The 21,247-nt window shown below is 36.2% G+C and overlaps 1 pseudogene across 1 annotated transcript; it reads right to left on the bottom strand.

Annotated features, from left to right (window-relative positions):
• Window positions 1–15,586: 15,586 nt before the first annotated feature.
• LOC103256814 lies at window positions 15,587–17,435 on the bottom strand (annotated as a pseudogene). Its single transcript, XR_504095.2, has one exon. The product of XR_504095.2 is annotated as a signal recognition particle 54 kDa protein pseudogene (transcript).
• Window positions 17,436–21,247: the final 3,812 nt, after the last annotated feature.

Below are 21,247 nucleotides of genomic sequence, written 5' to 3' on the forward strand. Positions count from 1 at the left end.
TGCAATGACTGAGTTGTATGGTAGTTGCATGTTTATTTTTCAGAAAAACTGCCTGTTTCCCAGAACGGCTAGGCCATTTTACATTCCCACCACCAGTATATGAGTGGCGTAGTTTTTCTGCATCCTTTCCAGCATTTCATGTTGTGCACTTTTATAAAAGCTATTCTGATAGGTATGTCATGATATCTCATTGTTTTTAATTTGTTTTTCCTTACTAGCCAGTAGTGTTGAACATCTTTTTATGCGCTTATTTGCCATCTGTTAATTCTCTCTGGTAAAGTATCTGTTTATGTATTTGGTTCATTTTCTAAACACAATGTTTGCTTTTTAATTGTTGATTTTTAAGAGTTCTTAATATAAAAACAAGTCCTTTGTCAGATATGTGATTTACAAATATTTTCTCCCATTGATCTATTTGTTTATCCCTCTGACAACATCGCTCTTTTCATTACTATAGCCATATTATAAATCTTGATATCAGGTAAATTGATTCCCCCCACTCTATTCTTTTAAAAGTTTTAAAAATTGTATGCATTTATCATGTACAACATAATGTTTGGAAGTATATATACATTGTGAAATGATTAAATAAATGTATATGTAATTAACATATGCATTAACTTACATAGTTACCATTTTGATAGTGAGAAACATCATCCACTCTCTTATTATTTTTCAAACACACAGCATATTGTTATTAACTACAGTAACCATGTTGTATAATAGATCTCTTAAATGTATTCCTTATGGCTTACTGAAATTCTGTATCTTTCAGCCAACATCTCCCCAAATCCCCCTGCCTAACCACTCTAACTCCTAGTAACTGCCTTTCTACTCTCTTCTTCTATGAGATCAAATTTTTAAGCTTTCACATATGAGTGAAATCATGTGATATTTATCTTTCTTTGCCCAACTTATTTCACTTAACATAATGTCTTGCAGGTTTACTCGTGTTGTCACAAATGACAGGATTTCCTTCACTTTTTTACAGTTGAATTGTATTATATTTTGTATATATAACACAGTTTCTTTATTCATTTCTTCATGGATACTAGGTTGTTTCCATATCTTGGCAATAAACACGGAAGTACAGATATCTCTTTGACATATTGATTTCATTTCCTTTGATATATATCCAGTAGTGGGATTTCTGGATCATATGCTAGCTCTATTTTAAAAGTTTGAGAAACCTCCATACTGTTTTCCACAGTGGCTGTACCAATTTACATTCCCATTAATAGTGTGCAAAGATTCCTTTTTCTCTACATCCTCACTAACCCTTTTTGTCTTTTGTCTTTCTAATAGTAGCCAGCTTAACAGGAGAGGTGATATCTCATTGTGGTTCAATATGTATTACCCTGACAATTATTAGTAAAGTTGAGTATATTTTCATATACTTTTTGGTCATTTGTATGATTTGTATGTCTTCTTTTGAGAAATGTCTATTCAGATCCTTTGGCCATTTTAAAATCAGATTATTTGTTTCCTTGCTACTGAGTTGAGTTCCTCATATATTTTGGATATATTGTCAGGTGCATAGTTTGAAAATATTTTCTCTCATTCTCTAGGTTGTCTCTTCACTCTGTTAATTGTTTCCTTTGCTTGAAAGAAGGATTTTAGTTTGATGTAATCCCATTTGCCCATTTCCCCCCGTGCTTTTGGAATCATATCCAAAAAAAAAAATCATTGCTTAGACCCCTATCAAGGAGATTTCCCTTTATGTTTTATTCTGATCTTTAACAGTTTTGGGTTTTATGTTTAAGCCTTTCATGCATTTTGAGTTTATTTTTTATATAATATGATATAAAGATCTAAATTCATTCTTCTTCATGTGGATATCCAGTTTTCCCATTTACTGAAGAGACTTTTCTACTTGTGTGCCCTTGGCAACTTTGTCAACAAAATCAATTGGCTGTAAATATGTTTACTTATTTCTGGAATTTTAATTCTGTTCCATTAGTCTATTAGTACTATCCTGTTTTCGTTACTGTAACTTTATAGCATGTTTTGAAGTCAGGTAGGTTGATGACTCCAGCTTTGTTCTTTTTGATCAAGATTGCTAGCCGGGCTCGGTGGCTCAGCCTGTAATCCCGCGCTTTGGGAGGCTGAGGTGAGTGGATTGCCTGAGCCCGAGGGTTCGAGACCCACCTGGGCAACTTGGCGAGACCTCATCTCTACAATAAATCAAAAAAATCAAGCCAGGCTCGGTGGCTCAGCCTGTAATCCCATGCCTTTGGGTGGCTGAGGTGAGTGGATTGCCTGAGCCCACGGGTTCGAGACCCGCCTGGGCAACTTGGCAAGACCTCATCTCTACAATAAATCAAAAATTAGCTGGGCATGGTGGCGTATGCCTGTAGTTCCAGCTACTTGGAAGGCTGAGGCAGAAGGATCGCCGGAGCTCAGCAGGTCAAGGTTGCGGTGGCCAGAGCGGCCACTGCACTCCAGTCTGGGCAGAGTGAGACTCCAACTCAAAAAAAAAAAAGATTGCTTGGCTATTTGGGGTCTTTTATGGTTCCATACAAATTTGAAACTTCTTTTTCTATTTTTGTGAAGAATGTTGCTGGGATTTTGATAGAGATTACACTGAATCTGTAGATCACTTTAGGTAGTATATTTTGACAAAATAAATTTTTCCAATCCATGCACATGGGATATCTTTCCTTTTATTTTTGTCTTTTCCAATTATTTTCATTAGTGTTTTATAGTTTTCATTGTATAGATCACTCACCTCCTTGGTTAAATTTATTCCTAAGTATTTTATTATGTTTTGTACCCATTATCAATGAGATTTTTTTTTCTTTTCCAGATAGTTCTCTATTAGTGTGTAGAAAGGCTAATGATTTTCGTATGTGATTTGGTATCCTACTACTTTACTGAATTTGTTTGTTAGTTTTAATGGTTTTTTTAATGACTTGTTTAGGGTTTTCTATGTATAAGATCATTTTAACTGCAGATGGGGACAGTTTCACTTATTCCTTTTCAATTTGGATGCCTTTTATTTCTTTCTCTTGCCTAGCTCTTCTAGTTTGGACTGCTAGTACTATGTTTAATAGAAATGGTGAAAGTGTATGTCCTTGTCTCGTTCTGTATCTAAGAGGGAAACCTTTCAAGTTTTCCCCATTCAATATGATATTAGCCTTGGGTTACTCATATATGGTCTTTATTGTGTGGAGTATATACCCTCTATACTTAATTTAATGAAGGTTTTTGTAATGAAAAGATGTTAAATTTTGTTAAATGCTTTTTCTGTATCTTTTAAAATGATTACTGTAGATGGTTTTTGCCCTTCATTCTGTCAATATGATATATTATATTTACTGATTTTTGTGTAGATTGAATCAACCTTATACTCCTGGGATGAATCCCACTTGATCATGATGAATGATATTTCAAGTGTATATTGAATTCCGTTTGATAGCATTTTGTTGAGGAGTTTTGCATCTATGTTCATCAGGAATATCTCTGGTTTTCTTTGGTTTGCTTTATGTAATATTGTCTACATTTGGTATCAGGGTACTGCTGGTCTTAGAAAATAAGTTAATTTTGGGGGAAGAGTTTGAGAAAAATTGGTATTAGTTCTTCTTTAAATGTTTGCTGGAATTCAGTAGTGAAGCCACCGGGTCCTGGACTTTTATTTAATGGAAGACTTTACTACTGATTCAAACTCCTTACTATTGATCTATTCAGATTATTTATTTCTTCATAATTCAATTTTGGTACATTTTTTGTGTGAATAAATTTATCCTTTTTTTCTAGGTTATCCAATTGTTATCATATAATTGTTTATAAGTTTCTAATGACCCTTTGTATTTCTGTTGAATCCATTGAACTGTTTCCTTTTTCATTTCTGATATTACTAAATTGAGTCTTCTCTTTTTTTTTTCTTAGTCTAGCTAAAGTTTTTGTTGATTCTGTTTATCTTTTCAAAAACCGGGCAACCTTTGGGTCCCCTCTCACTATGGGAACTTTTCCATCCTCTTAATAAATCCTGCTTTCTAAAAAACAACAACAAAAAATCAGCTCTCAGAGTCTGGGTGTGGTGGTTCACACCTGTAATCCCAGTACTTTGGGAGAACAAGGCAGGTGGATTGCTTGAGCCTAGGACTTTGAGACCAGCCAGGGAAACATATCAAAACCTCATCTCTACCAAAAAAAAAAATCCCAGTTTTGTTAATCTTTTCTATAATTTTCTAGTTTCTATTTCATTTATTTCTGCTCTGACCTTTATTATTTTCTTTCTTCTACTAACTTTGAGCTTAGTTTTTTGTTCTCCTAGTTCTGTGAGTTGCAATGTTAGGTTATTTATTTGAGATCTTTATCATTATTATTATTATTATTATTATTATTATTATTATTATTGAGTTGGAGTCTCACTCTGTCGCCCAGACTGGAGGGCAGTGGCATGCTCCCGGCCACCGCAGCCTCAACCTGCTGGGCTCCAGCGATCCTTCCGCGTCAGCCTTCCAAGTAGCTGGAACTACAGGCACGGGCTACCACGCCCGGCTAATTTTTTGATTTATTGTAGAGATGAGGTCTCACCAAATTGCCCAGGTGGGTCTTGAACCCGCGGGCTCAGGCAATCCACTCACCTCAGCCTCCCAAAGGCGCGGGATTACAAGCTGAGCCACCGAGTCCGGCTTCTTTATTATTTTTTGATGTGGGTATTTATTACTCCAAACTTCTCTCCTAGTACTGTTTAGCTACATCCCATAAGTTTTTGTATGTTGTGTTTCCATTTTCTTTCTCTTTTTAAAAAAAATTTTTAATTTTAAAGATGTGGAGTACAATTCAGGGTTAGGTATACAAATGTTCATTGTGCACGTACCCATGTAGATGAGGTGTGCCCCCCCAGTAGATTCCCACTACTGTCAATCCTTTTCTTACAGCATTGCAATAATTGTTCAAGGTCTGCTTATGAGTGAGAACATGTGATACTCAGTTCTCTGTTTTTGTGATAGATCACTCAGTATTATAGACTCTAAGTCCATCCAAGTTGCTGAGAAGTTCATAATTTCACCCTTATTTATGGCTGCATAATATTCCATCGTGAATATGTACCACATCTTTTTAATCCAGTCCTCTTTCAATGGGCAGCACGATTGCTTCCATGTTTTTGATATTGTGAGCAATGCTGCAATAAACATGTATGTGCAAGTATCTTTTTCATAGAGTGATTTGAGTTCCTCTGGCATATTCCCAGTAGGGGGATTGAGGAGTCGTATGGAAGGTCGATTTTTATATCTTTTAGGAATCACCAAACTGTTTTCCACAGAGGTTGTACTAGTTTACACTTCCACCAACAGTGTAGAAGTGTTCCCTTTTCCCTGCATCCTCTCCACATCTGCTGTTTTTTGAGTTATTGATGATGGCCATCCTGACTGGAGTTAGGTAGTATCTCAGTGTGGTTTTAATTTGCATTTCTTTGATGACTAGTGAGACTGAGCATTTTTTCATGTATCTGTTGGCTGCTTATATGTCTTCTTTTCAGAAGTGTCTATTCATATATTTTGCCCACTTTGTAAAGATGTTATTTTTTCCTTTTCGGCATGTTTGAGTTCTTTATAGATCCTAAATTTTAGACCTTTGTCAGACATACAGTTAGCAAATATTTTTTCCCAGTCTGTGGGCAGTCTCCCTGCTCTCTTGACAGTTTCTTTGGCTTTGCAGAAGCTTGTCAGTTTGATGAGGTCCCACTTTTCTATCTTATCTCTTATGGTATGGACACTTGGGATTTTGATCAGGAATTGGTTGCCAGTTTCAATTTCCATAAGGAAGTCTTCTGCATTTTCTAAGGTTCTTATAGTTCGAGGTTTTACGTTTAGGTCTTTGATCCTTTTAGAGTTGATTTTTGTGTATGGGGATAGGTAGAGGTTTTGTTTTAATCTTCTGCATGTGGTCAGCCAATTTTCCCAGCACCATTTACTGAATAGGTTTCTCCTCTCTCCAGTGATTGATGGTGGAGGCTTCGTCGAAGATGAGTTGGTTAAGAAATTGAGGTTTTGCTTCTGAAATCTCTATTCTGTTCCATTGGTCTATATGCCTGTTCTTGTACCAATACCAGGCTGCTTTGATTATTGTAGTCTTATAATAAAGTTTAAAGTCCAGATACCTCCCCATTTTTTTTTTCTTTTTTTGCTGAGGATTATTTTGGCTATTCAGGTCCTTTATGTTTCCATATGAATTCCTGTATTGTCATTTCCTGGTCTGAGAAGAATGATACTGGTAATTTAATGGATATTACGTTAAATCTTTAAATTGCCTTGGGTAGAATGAACATCTTAGCAATCCATGAACATGGAATATTCTTTCAATCCATGAGCATGGAATATTTTTCCATTTGTTTGTGTCATCTTTCATTTCTTTGAGTAGTGTTTTGCAGTTTTTGTTGTAAAGGTCTTTCATGTTTCTGGTTAGATGCCAAGGCATTTCTTTTTTTGTGTGGCTATTGTGAATAAGATTGTGCTTTTTATTTGGAATTATGTTTATTTATTGTTGATGTATAGAAATGCAACCTTTTTTTGCACATTTATTTTATACCCTGAGATTTTGCCAAAGTCCTTTATCAGTGAAAGGAGATTTTGACAGAGTCTCTTGGGTTTTCGAGGTATAGAATCATGTCATCTGCAAAGAGGGATAATTTGACTTCCTCTTTTCCTATTTGGATACCCCTGGTCTCCTCTTGTCTGATTGCTCTAGCTAGGATTTCCAAAACTATGTTGAAAAGGAGTGAGAGTGGGCATTCTTGTCTTGTTTTGGTTTTCAGGGAAAATGATTCCAACTTCTGTCTGTTTAGCACTATGTTGGCTGTGGGTTTCTTGTAGCTGGATCTTACCATTTTGAAGTATGTACCATCTATGCCTAGATGTTCAAGGGTTTATCAAGAAGGGGTGCTGGATTTTATCAAAAGCTTTTTCCATGTCTAGTGACATAATCATGTGGTTTTTGTTTTTACATCTGTTGATGTATCTAATTATGTTTATGGTCTTACAAATGTTGAACCAGCCCTGCATCCTCGGGATGAAGCCTACTTGGTCGTGGTGGATGATTTTTGAGATGTGTTGTGAATCCAATTTGCTAGGATCTTGTTGAGAATTTTAGCATCTATGTTCATCAAGGATATTAGCCTGCAGTTCTCTTTCTTTGTTGGATCTTTACCTGGTTTGGGTATCAGTGTGATGTCAGTTTCATAAAAAGATTTGGGGAGAGTTCCATCTTTCTCAATTGCCTGGAATACGTTCAATAGGAGTGGTATCAGTTCCTCCTTGTATGTTCTGTAGAATTCTGCCAGAAAGCTATCTGGCCCAGGGCTTTTTTTTTTTTTTTTTTTTTTGGTAGGTAGTTTTCTTATGACATAGTCAATTTCCTGGGTTGTTATTGGTCTATTTAGGGTATTGATTTTTTCTTGTTTCAACCTGGAGAGGTTGTGTGATGTCAGAAAGTCCTCCACTTCCTTTAGGTTTTCAAGTCTGTTTCCATACAAGCACACATAGTAGACTCTGATAATCTTTGTATTTCTTTGGGGTCAGTTGTGAATTGATCTTTTGCACTTCCGATTGTGTTCTTTTTCTCTCTCTTTCTTGGTCAGTCTAGCAAGATTGATGGGGTCCATCAATCTATCAATCTTGTTTATCCTTTCTTTCTTTTTTTTTTTTCATGGCCAAGTGAAGTTTATTCCAACAATGTGAGGATAGTTCAATACTTTAAAAAAAAATTTAATGCATTACTTATTCTAAGATGAAAAAATCAGATAATCATTTTCATAGAGGCTGAAAAAGTTTTCAACAAAATTCAACATATATTTCTGGCCAAAAACTTTAGCAAAAATCAATCAAAGGATTCTTACTACACACACACAAAGAACCAGCTTTTTGCTTCGTTGATTCTTTTTGTATTATATTTTTGTCTTCTATGTCCTGAATTTGGGCTTTTATTTTGGTGATCTGGATTCTTTTGCTGAAGGTGTTTCCATTTTCATTTGTCTCTAGACATTTTTCAATTTCCCTTTTAATTTCTTTATTGACCCACTGATTTTTCAGGATCATATTGTTTAATTTCCATGCATTTGTGCATTTTCCCAAGTTGTTCTTGCTATTAATTTCTAGTTTGAAAGAAAAGATACTTCATATGATTTCAGTCTTCTTAAATTTAAGATTTGTTTTGTAGTTTAATACATGATCTACCCAGGAGAACATTACAAGTGCAGGTGAGAACAATGTGTATTCTGCAGCTGTTGGAAGGAATGTTATGTATATGTTTGTCAGGTTCATTTAGTTTAGGGTGCAGTTTCCATACTGATTTTCTGTCTGTATGATCTGTCCATTGACAAAAGTGGGGTGTTGAAGTCCCATTGTATTGCAGTCTATTCTCTCCCTTCAGAACTATTCATATCTGCATTGTATATCTATGTGCTCTGATGTTGGATGTATGTATATTTACAGTTGTTATATTATTTTGCCTAATTGATTCCATGATTATTAGACACTGACTTTCTTTGTCTCTTTTTACAGATTTTGACTTAATGTCTATTTTACCTGAAATAACTATTCTTGCTCTCTCTTCTTTCTTTCCATTTGCATGGAATATCTTTTTTCATTCCTTCACGTTCAGTCTATATGTGTCCTTATAGATCAAGCAAGTCCTAGCAGGCAGCATATAATTGGGTCTTTTTAAAAAAATTCATTTAGTCACTTCATGTCACTTGATTGAAGAATTTATTTACATTTAAGGTAATTATCGATAAGTAAGGACTTACTACTGCCATTTTGCTCATTGTCTTCTAATCGTATTGTAGATCCTTTGTTCCTTTCTTCCTCTCTTGCTATCTTCCTTTGTGGTTAAGTAATATTCTCTAGTGATATGTTTTGATTCCTTCTATTTTTATTTTTTGTGTACCTACTATAGGTTTTTGTTTTGTGGTAACCATGAGGCTTATTTTAAGCTGTTAACAACCTAACAACAGCAGCCCTGTGCTTCTATGTTGTGCTGCCTAGGGCTAGGAGGACAGTAACATGGGTAATGTAAAACTTTCCTTCTTATCCTCTTCAATGTGTCTTTTCTTATTATTGTGCTACAGTCTGGTACTGTGTCTCACCTGGTTTCCTTAGCTCTTGTGAAGGTATTTTCATGCATGGATAGTTGTTCAAATCGATGTTTCTGTGGGAGGAAAATCACTAGAGAGTCCTTCCAACATCTTGCTTTTCCCCTCTCCCCTATTTTGTTTTTCAAGATTGTTTTAGCTATTTTAGGACTTATGTCTGTCTATATACATTTTTAGAATAATCTTGTTTATGCATATATGTAAAAAAATCTGCTGGGATTTTAAAAAGAAATTGGATTAGGCCTATAAATCAGTTTGGGGAGAAATGACATCTTTACCATGTTGAGTCTCCCAATTCATGAGCACACTATATATCACTCCATTTATTTAGATCTTCTATTTCTTTCAATAGCACCTTACAGTGTTAGGTATGCAAGTCCTGTACATGTCCTGTTAGGTTTATAGCTAAGTATTTAACACTTTTGAGTGATTATAAATGGTATTGTATTTTAAATTTTGGTGTCTGTGTTCATCACTAGTAAGAGAAATACAGTAATTTTTGTATGTTTATTTTGTGTCTGAGATCTTACAGAATTCGCTTTTTAGTTCTAGAAGTTATTTTGTAGATTTCCTTGAAATTTTCTAGTAGATAAAAAGTGTCATCTGCAAAGACAGTTTTATTTCATCTTCTTGCCTTATTGTACTGGGTAGAACTTTCTATGTTTAATAAGAGTGGTGAAAAGAAACACCTTGATCTTATTCCTGATCCTAGGAAAAAGCATTCCGTTTTTCACCATTAAGTATAACATATAACACTGTAGGTTTTTAGACTTTTTTAAAAATCAGGTTGAGGAAGTTACTCTCTATTACTATTTTTCTAAATGTTCTTCATCATGAGTTGGTGATGGCTTCCTGTCAAATGTTTTTTCTACATCTGCTGATAAGATGTTATAAGTGTTTTTTACTTCAATCTATTAACTGACTAGGCCGGATTACATTGATTGACTTTCAAATACTGAACCAGCTTTACCTGAATAAACTCCACTTGGTAGTGATGTATAAATTCCTTTTATATATTTCTTAATACTTTTGATAGTATTTTATTAATAAGTTTTACATCTATATTCATGAGAAATATTGGTCTGTTGTATTCTTTTTTGCATGGTCTTGGTTTTGGTATCTGAGTCATATTAGATTCATGAAAAAAATAGAAAAGTATCCCTCCTTTTCTATTTTCTGAAAGAGATTGTGTGGAATTGGTGTAAAGTCTTCTTTGAATGCTTGGTAAAATTCACCAGTGAAACCGTTTGGGTCTGGAAATTGTTTGAAGGGAGAAAGATATTATATTGTGAATTTAATCTCCATAACAACTGTGGAGTTATTTAAATTATTTATTTCATATTAAAAATAACTTTAGACTTTCCAGACCAAAGAAAGGTAAGTCCTAAGACAACACTGGGGAATTCCCAGAAGCAATTCAGTTAGCTTTGCTCACAGGAGCCTCTAGAAGTAGTACATCAGATACTTTTGAAAGTGGGATAGGTGGTATCTCAGTGTGGTTTTGATTTGCATCTCCCTGATGATTAGTGAGGTTGAACATTTCTTCATGTGTCTGTTGGCTACTCGGATGTCTTCCTTTGTGAAGTGTCTGTTCATACAACTCAAAAAATAACAGCTGCTGGAGAGGGTGTGGCGAAACGGGAACACTTCTACACTGTTGGTGGGAGTGTAAACTAGTGCAACCTCTGTGGAAAGCAGTGTGGCGATTCCTAAAAGCTCTAAATACCAACCTCCCATATGACCCTGCAATCCCCCTACTGGGAATATATCCTGAAGAACACAAATCACTCTATAAAAAAGATACCTGCACACGCATGTTTATCGCAGCGTTGTTCACAATAGCAAGAACCTGGAAACAGCCATGCTGCCCATCAAAAGAGGACTAGATTTTAAAATTGTGGTACATATACACGATGGAATACTACGCAGCCATAAAAAAGAACAAAATCATGAATTTTGCAGCAACCTGGATGGAACTAGAGTCTATAATACTGAGTGACCTCTCACAGAAACAAAGATCCGAATATCACATGTTCTCACTCATATAGTGGACCTTGAATATCCAATGTAATACTATAAGAAAATGACTGACAGTAGTGGGAAACTATGGCGGGGGGAGGGAGATGGGATTAATGGTAGTAAATATCTGTCTGGGGACGGGGAAACACCTCTTATCAACAAGGGTGCCTGAATGAAACGTATTTGCATACCTAACCCTTAACTGTACCCCACAATATCATAATAAAAATATTGATTATTAAAAAAATAAAATTAAATAAAAATTAAATAATTAATTAAAAAATAAAGTGGGATAGTTAGGGTCCAGAACAGCAGAACTGATTGAAAGGCTGCTTAAAGGGCAGTTAAACTCACGGCTTTCCTCCCTGACTTTGGCATATCTGTGTTAATATCTCAGGAGAGTAAAACAAGTCTTTGAATTGAAAGATAACTGGGAACAATTAAGGGTAAGATCACTATACTGAAAACAGAAACTAAATGAAAATGAATGTATCTAATGCTGAGACCAAGGTTTTGGCCTGATTTAGCTCCTAAAATATAGGAATCAGAAAAGGCCTCTCTGAGAAATCAAAGCAGTTCAGAATAGAATATCTGAAGATATCATCAGGCAATGAGATGGACCAGTCACATCTTCCCTCCAATTAATCTCACAGCTCCTTTCCTTAAATATAAACAAAAAAAGGATCCATCAGAAATCTCAGAAAGGTCTCTAACCTTCATTACATAGTGACAGAAAAAAAATAAAAATAAAACAGCAATTTGGAAAGAACTAAAACTATGTAAGAAGCAGAAATTTTCTCTCCAAATGTCTATTTATACCCTCAGAGATAAAACAGAAGACGAGAATTGGGGACAGAAGGCTAATTCTAAAAATTCAAGGAACAACCAAAAAAATCTCAGAAAAAATAAAAGAGGGGAGACCAAAAAAAAAAAAAAAACCCAGCCAGGCTCGGTGGCTCAGCCTGTAATCCCGCGCCTTTGGGAGGCTGAGGTGAGTGGATTGCCTGAGCCCGCAGGTTAGAGACCTGCCTAGGCAGCGAGACCTCATCTCTACAATAAATCCAAAAATCAGCCGGGTGTGGTAGTGCATGCCTGTAATTCTGGCTACTTGGAAGGCTGAGGCAGAAGGATCACCGGAGCCCAGGAGGTGGAGGCTGCGGTGGCCAGGAGCGGCCATTGCACTTCAGTCTGGGCGACAGAGTGAGACGCCAACTCAAAAAAAAAAAAAAAAAAAAGCCCCAGAATTTATTTATAAACACATCTGTATTTATTCTTATATGTTTACACTTCAGTCACCTTCAAAGTACTCTCTGTCTGATGCAATATACCTATCAAGACGCTTTTTCCACTGCTCAAAACAGTTTTTGAACTCATCAATCTTGATGCCTTTTACTGCTTCTGTTGTTTTTTGTTTCACTTCTTCCACATGAGCAAAACATTTCCCTTTAAGGATTTTTTTCATCAGGAAAAAAAAATGCTGCTTGGGGCAAGATCAGGTGAACAGGGAGGGTGGGACACAGAAGTCATGCCGTTTTTGGTAAAAAAACTGCTGAACACTCAGTGTGGTATGGGTAGGTGGAAGAACCAGTCACCTTTGCCACAACTTGGATGTTTCTTCAGCAAATCACAACACAAACACAACCTTCTCAAACTTCCAGATAAAAACTTTGGTTGACTGTTTGATCCAGAGGAACAAATTCTGAGAATACTGCAAGGGACCTGCCCTCCAAGAGATAATTCTGGTTTTTTGGGGGGTCCCCCCTAGTATATAGAAAGAGAACAAAAACCAGTAGGAGAGTTGAAAATTAAATTTAGATAAATCTTCCAGAAAGTAGGGCAAATGAACAAAGAGAAAACTAAAATATCTAATGTCTGAAGAATAGGAGTTTAAACAAAAGAAAATGGAGAAAAAAATAATAGAAGAAATCATCAAAGAAATAATTCAAAACTGAAGGGAATCAGATTTCATTGTGAAGGGCCCACTGAGTGTCCAATACAAAGGCTGAAATTAGACCCACACCAAGATAAGGATTATGAAGTTTCAGAACACTGGAGAAAGACGTATGATTCTATATGCATCCAGAGAGGAGGAAAAAAAAGACCAAAAAAGAAAAAAAATCAGAACACCTCCAGATTTCTCAATAACATCATGCAATGTTAGAAGATAGTGGAGTAATGTTTTTAAATTTCTGAGGAAAAAATATTTCTAAATAATTATATATATGGAAAAATCATCATTTAAGTTTGAGGACAGAATAAAGATCTTTTCAGATAACCAGGAAGTTTTTGGAGAATGTAGCCATAAAAATGAGGTGGAAAAGAAAGGGAGTTGATTAGGAAACAGGAGATCTAACACAGGAGAGAGGTAAATGACACTCCCGGGATGATACAAAAATGAGATTCCAGGTTGCCTTCAGAATTCTTTGTTAGCTCAGCTGAAGGCTGTTAAGAATTCTCCAGGAGAAGGGTCTAAAAGAAGATGAAAGTGAATAAAATTAGTGAAGTGAAAATTAGAATAATAAATTTTTCTGAATTAGTGATAAGCATAGAAAACTAAAACAACAAGCAAACAAAAGACACAACATAATTATTGACTTTAACAAAAAAATACTTAGGAAAATATATGGCACAGCTGTGAATAATATAAAGGAATAGTTATAATAATTTAAACATAAAATATTCGCCTAGCCAAAGATACATATAACACTAGGGTGTGGGAGTGAGTGGGGAGGAAAACATGAGGGAAGGGAGAGAAGGCGGAGATGGGGAAAAGAGAAGGGGCAGGGCAAAAAGGGAGGGGGGGAAGGAGGGAGGAAGGAACAAGAGGGGTAAAAAACTGCTAAATCTTCATGTTCCATAGTGTGACCATAATAAATATACCTACAACTAAACAATGAAGTAGCAAAATAATTTAGAAATTTGGAATAAATACCTAAATAATTAAATAAAAGAATTAATTCTGAGGGATGAAGAAATGGAAGTGAATTAAGAAACTGTTGTTTTTCAAAAAGTCATTTGGCTCTTTAAACTATATACATGTACATCTTTGGAAAAATAATAAGTTTTTTAAAATAGTGTTAAAAGTCTGTATTCCTCAGCATAGCTTTCAATATTCTTCACAGAATAACCCATCCTTACTTATCCAACAGACCCATACTATAGTCAAGCAGATTTTTTAATTGACACAGGGATTCATTAATTTATTTTTCTGTTTATTCACAGAATGACATTTATTCAGTTTCCACTATACATCAATAATAAAATTGGGCACAGAATAGAGAGATGAAAGACCCCATCAATGTCATCCAAAATGCTGTCTCAATTGTGGAAATAGAAAAAATACAATAGCATAGTGAAATAAATCCTCTGATAAAGATATTCGCAAGATCCTATAGAAACACAGGCAAGCTGTGCCTATTCTAGTAAAAGAAGAGAACTGTCAAGGAAAGTTTAAATGCAGAAGTAGGTATTTAAAGGAGTTTTCACGGTCAATCATCTATCAATCAGAAAAAGAATAAAAGGCTGCTTTAGGCAGAAAGAAGATCATTGACAAAAGACACATGGTGATAGTGAGTGCACATTCACTTATTTATTCCTTCAGTAAACTTTATTTGGATCCTAATCACATGTTAGGTATTATGTGAGATCTTAGAATGGTGAAGTCATCGTGCCTTCTTCTCTAAAAGGAGTCCTATTTTGCCAACAATTACAGCACTGTAATAGATGCAAGAAAGCACAAAAGTTAGAATAAGGAGTCAATGTAGGCTTCCTAAAGATGCATGGCCTTGACAAATAAGTAAGAATTAGGGAGATATTCAGACTCTGTAATAACACAAAGCTGCAACAGATGTAAAGCAATGATTCTTACCTAGATAGAAGGGCATTTTGTGTATGTGGAGAGCCAGAACTGAATCAACAAATGACTTGATCAAACTCTGACTTGATTCAAATCCAGATCCCTGATATCTGAAGGACTTGGAGAAACACACACACACACGTGTGTGTGTGTGCATGCATGCATATATATATAAATATGCAAATACTTTTAAAATTTGCTCTTCTTAGACTTATTAAATGGAAGCTTAGATCATTTATTTTTTTCAACCAAGTCTTTTTTTTTAATATGTGCATTCAGGGCTATACATTTCCCTATAAGGATAGATTTAGGTGAAAGTTTTTTTGTTTTTTTTAATTTTATACCGCTTTTATTGAGACATCATGTAACTACTGACCAGGATTGTTTACAAGTGTAATGCTTGGCCTTCAAGACAATTAAAAACCTTTAAGTACTAAAATTTTCCATCATGATTTGTTTAACTTAAGAAGTGTTAGATGGTGAAAACAGAAGAGAATTGAAAGCAAAAATATGATTTCCACAAAAACCATATAGTCCTCCCGGGAGGGAGGGGGAAAAGAAGAGAAGGAAAAATAAACAGAGAGGGAAGAGGGACAAGAAGATAAAGAAAGAGGGCAAGACAGGCAAGAAAAATACTCTCCCCCGCCATTTGCAAAAAGGAGGGAAACTCCGAGGTCTCAGCAAATAATGTAATCAACTGTCAGTTTATATTAAGGCATTTTCTTTACATATTATTGAATCCCATCATGCCTTTCATATTGCCAGCAGCACCCTGTTGAAACTGTCTCATCATTGACTGAAGTCCTGCCATACCACCCATGTGATGAAGAACTCTAGGATCCATCATTTTGGCCATTTGCTGATTCAATTTTTGCCATCTGTGACTGGCTAACATTCTTAGACATGTCACCACCTTTGAAGAGCCCTTTGATACCTCCCATCTTTTTAACCATCTGTGCAAACTTGGTATATTGTGTCAAAAGTTCTTGAACATCTCTTGTTGATACACCTGATCCTCTTGCTACTCTTTGGATTCTTCCTGGTTGCTTACTAAAAACTTTGGCACCATCTGTACTGTCCAGTTCGTGATCATTCATACTATCCACTATTGTCATTAATTTCTTTAGCCTTGCCATTGACTCCTGCTCATTTCCTTTGCTCATAAAATCTGTTCCAAAACCAGGGATCATCCCCAAGATTTGACTGAAGGGACCCATTTTCATGATATTTTGAAATTGTTCATACATGTCTCGCAATGTAAACTGACCATGTTTCAACTTCTCTATAAGGGCTTCATTATCATCTAACTTCAACTCGTTGACTTTATCTATCAGTCCTTCTATGTCACCCATACCAAGAAGTTTGCTGATGAAAGGTTATGTTTTGAAAGGTTCAAAGTCATCTATATGTTCCCCTGTACCAATGAAAATAATTGGACTTTTTGTGGCAGCAACTGCACTGAGTGCACCACTGCCTTTTGCATGACCGTCAAGTTTTGTCACTATTACTGAGGCTACATCTACTTTATCTTTAAAAGCCTTAGCCTGGGCTTCACAAGTCTGTCCAATGGAGGCATCCATCACATAAACAATGTTATCAGGTTGTATAGCATTAGCAACTTGAAGCATTTCTTCAAACAAAGAGTCTTCTTGTTTGTGTCGGCCACTTGTATCAACAATAATAATTTCAAATTTTTCATTTTTGAATTTCTCCACTCCTTCAGAAGCAATGATAACAGGATCCATTTCCATATAGCTTCCATTAAATGGAATTCTCACTTTGGTTGCATTCTGTTTTAGTTGGTAAAAAGCCCCTGTTCTGAATGTGTCTGCACATATCAAACAGGTTTTCCAGCCTTTCCTCTGGTAAAAATATGCTAACTTTGAACATGTTGTTGTTTTACCACTCCCTTTCAATCCAACAAACATAATCACATTCTGTTTTCCTTTAGTGGGTGTCCATGCCTTAACTTCAGGGTCTACAAGCTTCACAAGTTATTTAAATACAGCATGCTGAATCATTTTTCTTTTGTTAAGACCAGATGCCATCTCTTTAAGATCAATAGCAGATTTAACATTTTCTCTTAGTTGCTTCACTAGTTTAATATTAACATCTGCTTCCAATAATGCTGTACATACTTCTTTTAGCATAGCATTTAGTACCTCTTCATTGATAATGGTGGCATTGCTCAATGAGTGTAATGCTGATGTTATTTTTCTTCCAAGGTCTGCTAGAACCATCTTGAAGGTTTTAAGATGTTCTTACAAAGAACTCGCAAAAGGCACCACTAACGCCGTGGCCCCAAGGGGCGGGGATTCCTTGGCGAGGTCCCACGCCGTGGAAGGAAACCTGAGAAAGCTGGGAGCAGACAGACACGTACGACCCCACAACCCAACTTCCCGAACTGTATAAAGTAGGGTCCCAGTGCCCAGCACCGGACGCCAACTCCCACCAGCTGGAAGACCGACGCCTGCCCGGTGAAAGTTTTTTAACATGTATTTTTATGATCCCTATTTATTTCTGGTAATGTGTCTTTCCCTAAATTCTACTTTGTCTGATGTTAGTACAGTGATACCAATTTTCTTTTAGTTTGTGCTCATGTTATAGCTTTTTTCCATGTTTTTATTTTCCATCTTTCAGTATCCTTATAAAGTTTGACTCTAATAGCTGCATATAATTTTTGTTTTACAGTTTAACAATCTTTTTCCTTTAATTGGAGTACTTAGTCCATTTACATCTAACGTAAAAACTAACATATTTAGGGGTTCAAAGCTACCATCTTACTATTTGTTTTCTATTTGTTACACTTGTTGTATGTTCCTTTTTATCTCCTTTCTTAAGCAATTTTTGAATCAACCAAGTATTTCAGCATTATTTTATTTACCCCCATGATAGCTCATTAGTTACACATTACTTTATTTTACTTTTTTTTTTGAGTTGGAGTATCATTCCATTGTCCAGGCTGTAGTGCAGTGGCAAACTCACAGTCACCCCAGCGTCAACCTGCTGGGCTCTGGTGATCCTTCCGCCTCAGCCTTCCAAGTAGCCAGAACTACAAGCGCACGCTACCACACCCAGCTAATTTTTTATTTATTGTAGAGACGAGGTCTCATCAAGTTGCCTGGGCTGGTCTCAAACCCGCGGGCTCAGGCAATTCACTCGCCTCAGCCTACTAAAGTGCTGGGATTACAGGCTGAGCCACCAAGTCTGATCTTATTTTACTTTTAATGGTTACACTAGGAATTAAAATATGCTCCCTAGACTGTAAAAAGTCAAATGCAAATTACCTACTTTTACAATTCTCTGAATAATTCAAGGGCACTAGAACACTTTAAATCCATTTACTTCCTTCCCAAATTTTATACTATTATTTCCCAGTTTTAAAAATTCTATATATACTTTAAATGCACAAAAATTACTATTAATACTTTAACCCATTAATATTTACTTGTTTATGTTCTCCATTGCTCTTTATTTTTTCCTGCATTTCCATCCTCCATATGAATCAACTTCCTTTCACCTGAAGAACTCCCTTTAGCACTTCATTTAGCACAGTCAGATTGTAAAGAATTCTCTCAATTTTTGTTCATTTGAAATGTTATTAATTTAAACTTCACTTTTGAAGGATATTTTTTCTAGGTAGAGAATTCTAGTGTAATAGTTATTTTTTTCAAGACGCTAAATTTGCCATTGAATTTGTGACTTGATAGCTTCAATAAATTTTGAAAAAACTTTGGGCACAATTTTTCAAATAGTGCTTTTACCTTATTTTTTTTTAGGACTTTAATTATACATGTTTTAGAACTTTCTACCTTGTTCCACATATCCTTTATTCTACTTTATGGGTTTTTTTCCCTCTGCGACTCAGCCTGGATATTTCCTATAAATCTAAATGGTCTCATACTGTTTATAATCAGTTGTCAAATCCAAATATGTATTTATTTTAATTTTATTTTTACTATAAAGATGTGGGGTACAATTCAGGGTTAGGTATACATGTAGGTATATATGTAGGTACCTTTGTTGATGAGGTGTGACACTCCCTCCCCTGGCAGTTTCCCTCAACTGCCAATCCCACCTCCCCTTCCCTGGCAGTTTTCCACTACAGCCAATCCCTTTCTTATAGTATTATGATAATTGTTCAAAGTCTGCTGATGAGTGAACAGCATACGGCACTCTGTTCTTTGTTTCTGTGATACATCACTGAGTATGATGGACTCTAAATCCATCAAAGTTGCTGCGAAGTCCATATGTTTGTCCTTCTTTATGGCTGAATAATATTCCATTGTGCATACGTACCACATTTTTTTCATCCAGTCCAGCTTTGATGGGCAGCATGGTTGGTTCCATGTTTTTGCTATTGTGAATAGAGCTGCAACAAACATACATGTGCAGGTATCTTTTCTGTAGAATGATTTGAGTTCCTCCAGGTATATTCCCAACAGGGGAATTGCTGGGTCATATGGAAGGTCAATTTCTAGTTTTTTCAGAAATTGTCACACTGTCTTCCAAAGAGGTTGCGCTAGTTTGCCTAAGTGTTCCTTTTTCTCCACATCCTTGCCAGCATATGTTGTTGTTTGTTTTATTAATGATGGCCAAGGAATAACTATTACACTAGAATTCTTTACCCTTCCTTCCAAGGTATTGTATTTCAGTGATCCCAACTAATCACCTGAGATGTTTACTAGGGTTTTGAATCCCAATTTTTATGTCTCCAGAATAAATCTACTTAGATTCTCAGCCTGTTAGCAGCTAATTTCTACTTTTTACAGCTTTCTTTACCTCTTACTGCTAAGGAATAGAGAATGACTAAATTAAAAATATGGCTCAAAGTCACCTTCCTGAATATTCCTTCTTTAAAAAATAATGGATCCTCAAATTCTGGGTCCATAACTCAGTTTTACTTCTCAATTTCTAGTTCCCAATTGCCCATCACACACTGTTAATATCTGTAATAAGATTTTTATCAGACCAAAGTGAAGTGAAATGAGATAAATAAGGGCCAAACAGTGGATTCTGATCAAGGTAAATGAGTTCTATTTAAAGGCAGGTCTTTTACTCTAAGATTATATCCTACTTTGTAATAATTAAAATGAAAATATTCTTATTGTAATTCATTTTTTGAAAGTTTTGTAATGGTAGACTATTGTTGGCTTTGGTTTGTTTTCATGTGTCCTTACTAGGCCAGTTAAAAAATTGATATCCTGTGTTGGTTCCAAATACACTTTTTTTTTTTTTGAGTTGGAGTCTCACTCAGTCGCCCAGACTGGAGTGCAGTGGCCGCTCCCAGCCACCACAGCCTCGACCTGCTGGGCTGCGGCGATCCTTCCGCCTCAGCCTTCCAAGTAGCCAGAATTATAGGCATGCGCTACAACGCCTGGCTGATTTTCAGATTTATTGTAGAGATGAGGTCTCGCTGCCCAGGCGGGTCTCGAACCCGCGGGCTCAGGCAATCCACTCACCTCAGCCTCCCAAAGGCACGGGATTACAGGCTGAGCCACCGAGCCCAGCTTTTTTGAAATTTTTCTAGTGTTTGAAATTCAAAAGTCTGAGAACTAGGTTCTTTACCCTGGCTTACAAACTTCCCAACTTCTTCAACATTGGCCTCTTCTGTTCTCTCTCTCACCTAGCTGTTCCAAATATAAAAGCCTCTTTTCATTTCTTGCTCCAGGACCTTTACTTACGCTGCTCCCACTATCTGAATTTCTTCTGTCCCGTTACACGCCCCTTCACATAAATGACTTCTCAGCAGTAAGGTTTCAGCAGAAACATGCCCCCAGCACAGAGGGCTTTCCCAACCATTTTATCCCTCCTTGGCACAATTTTTAATTCTATAGAATTTTATTGCTTACTTGTTTATTGTCTGTCTCCCTATACTCTAAAAACCATACTGACAGGATCTGTGTTAGTCTAATTACCTGGCGTTAAGCGCCTCAACCATATCAAAGATATAAAAAGCACTAAGCTGGTGACTTACAGGAAGGACTTCTGAAGAATTCATTGAGAAAGCTGTGCTGTGAGTTCCCCTCTCATTCTGTGCCACCAAGGAGAAGGAACAAGGGCTTCTGTCTGCTAACCACCAAATCAAGAGGAAAAAACTTTAGGCAAACACCATTTGAGGTGCTCAGTATGTGTCACCTGCAGTTGGTTGATGTCTGATTCACACCTGAGAAATTTAAGGGCTGAGCAGCAGCCCAAGTTAGCAGAGTAGGTGTTGCTGCAGTGGTTTCCTGAACTTTGAGAGTTTGTTTAACTAAGTTTACATGAGGGTGCCT

This window comes from Carlito syrichta, unplaced genomic scaffold, assembly GCF_000164805.1.
Source record: "Carlito syrichta isolate Samal-C Ts95f unplaced genomic scaffold, Tarsius_syrichta-2.0.1 Scaffold296604, whole genome shotgun sequence".
Classification (NCBI taxonomy): Eukaryota; Metazoa; Chordata; class Mammalia; order Primates; family Tarsiidae; genus Carlito; species Carlito syrichta.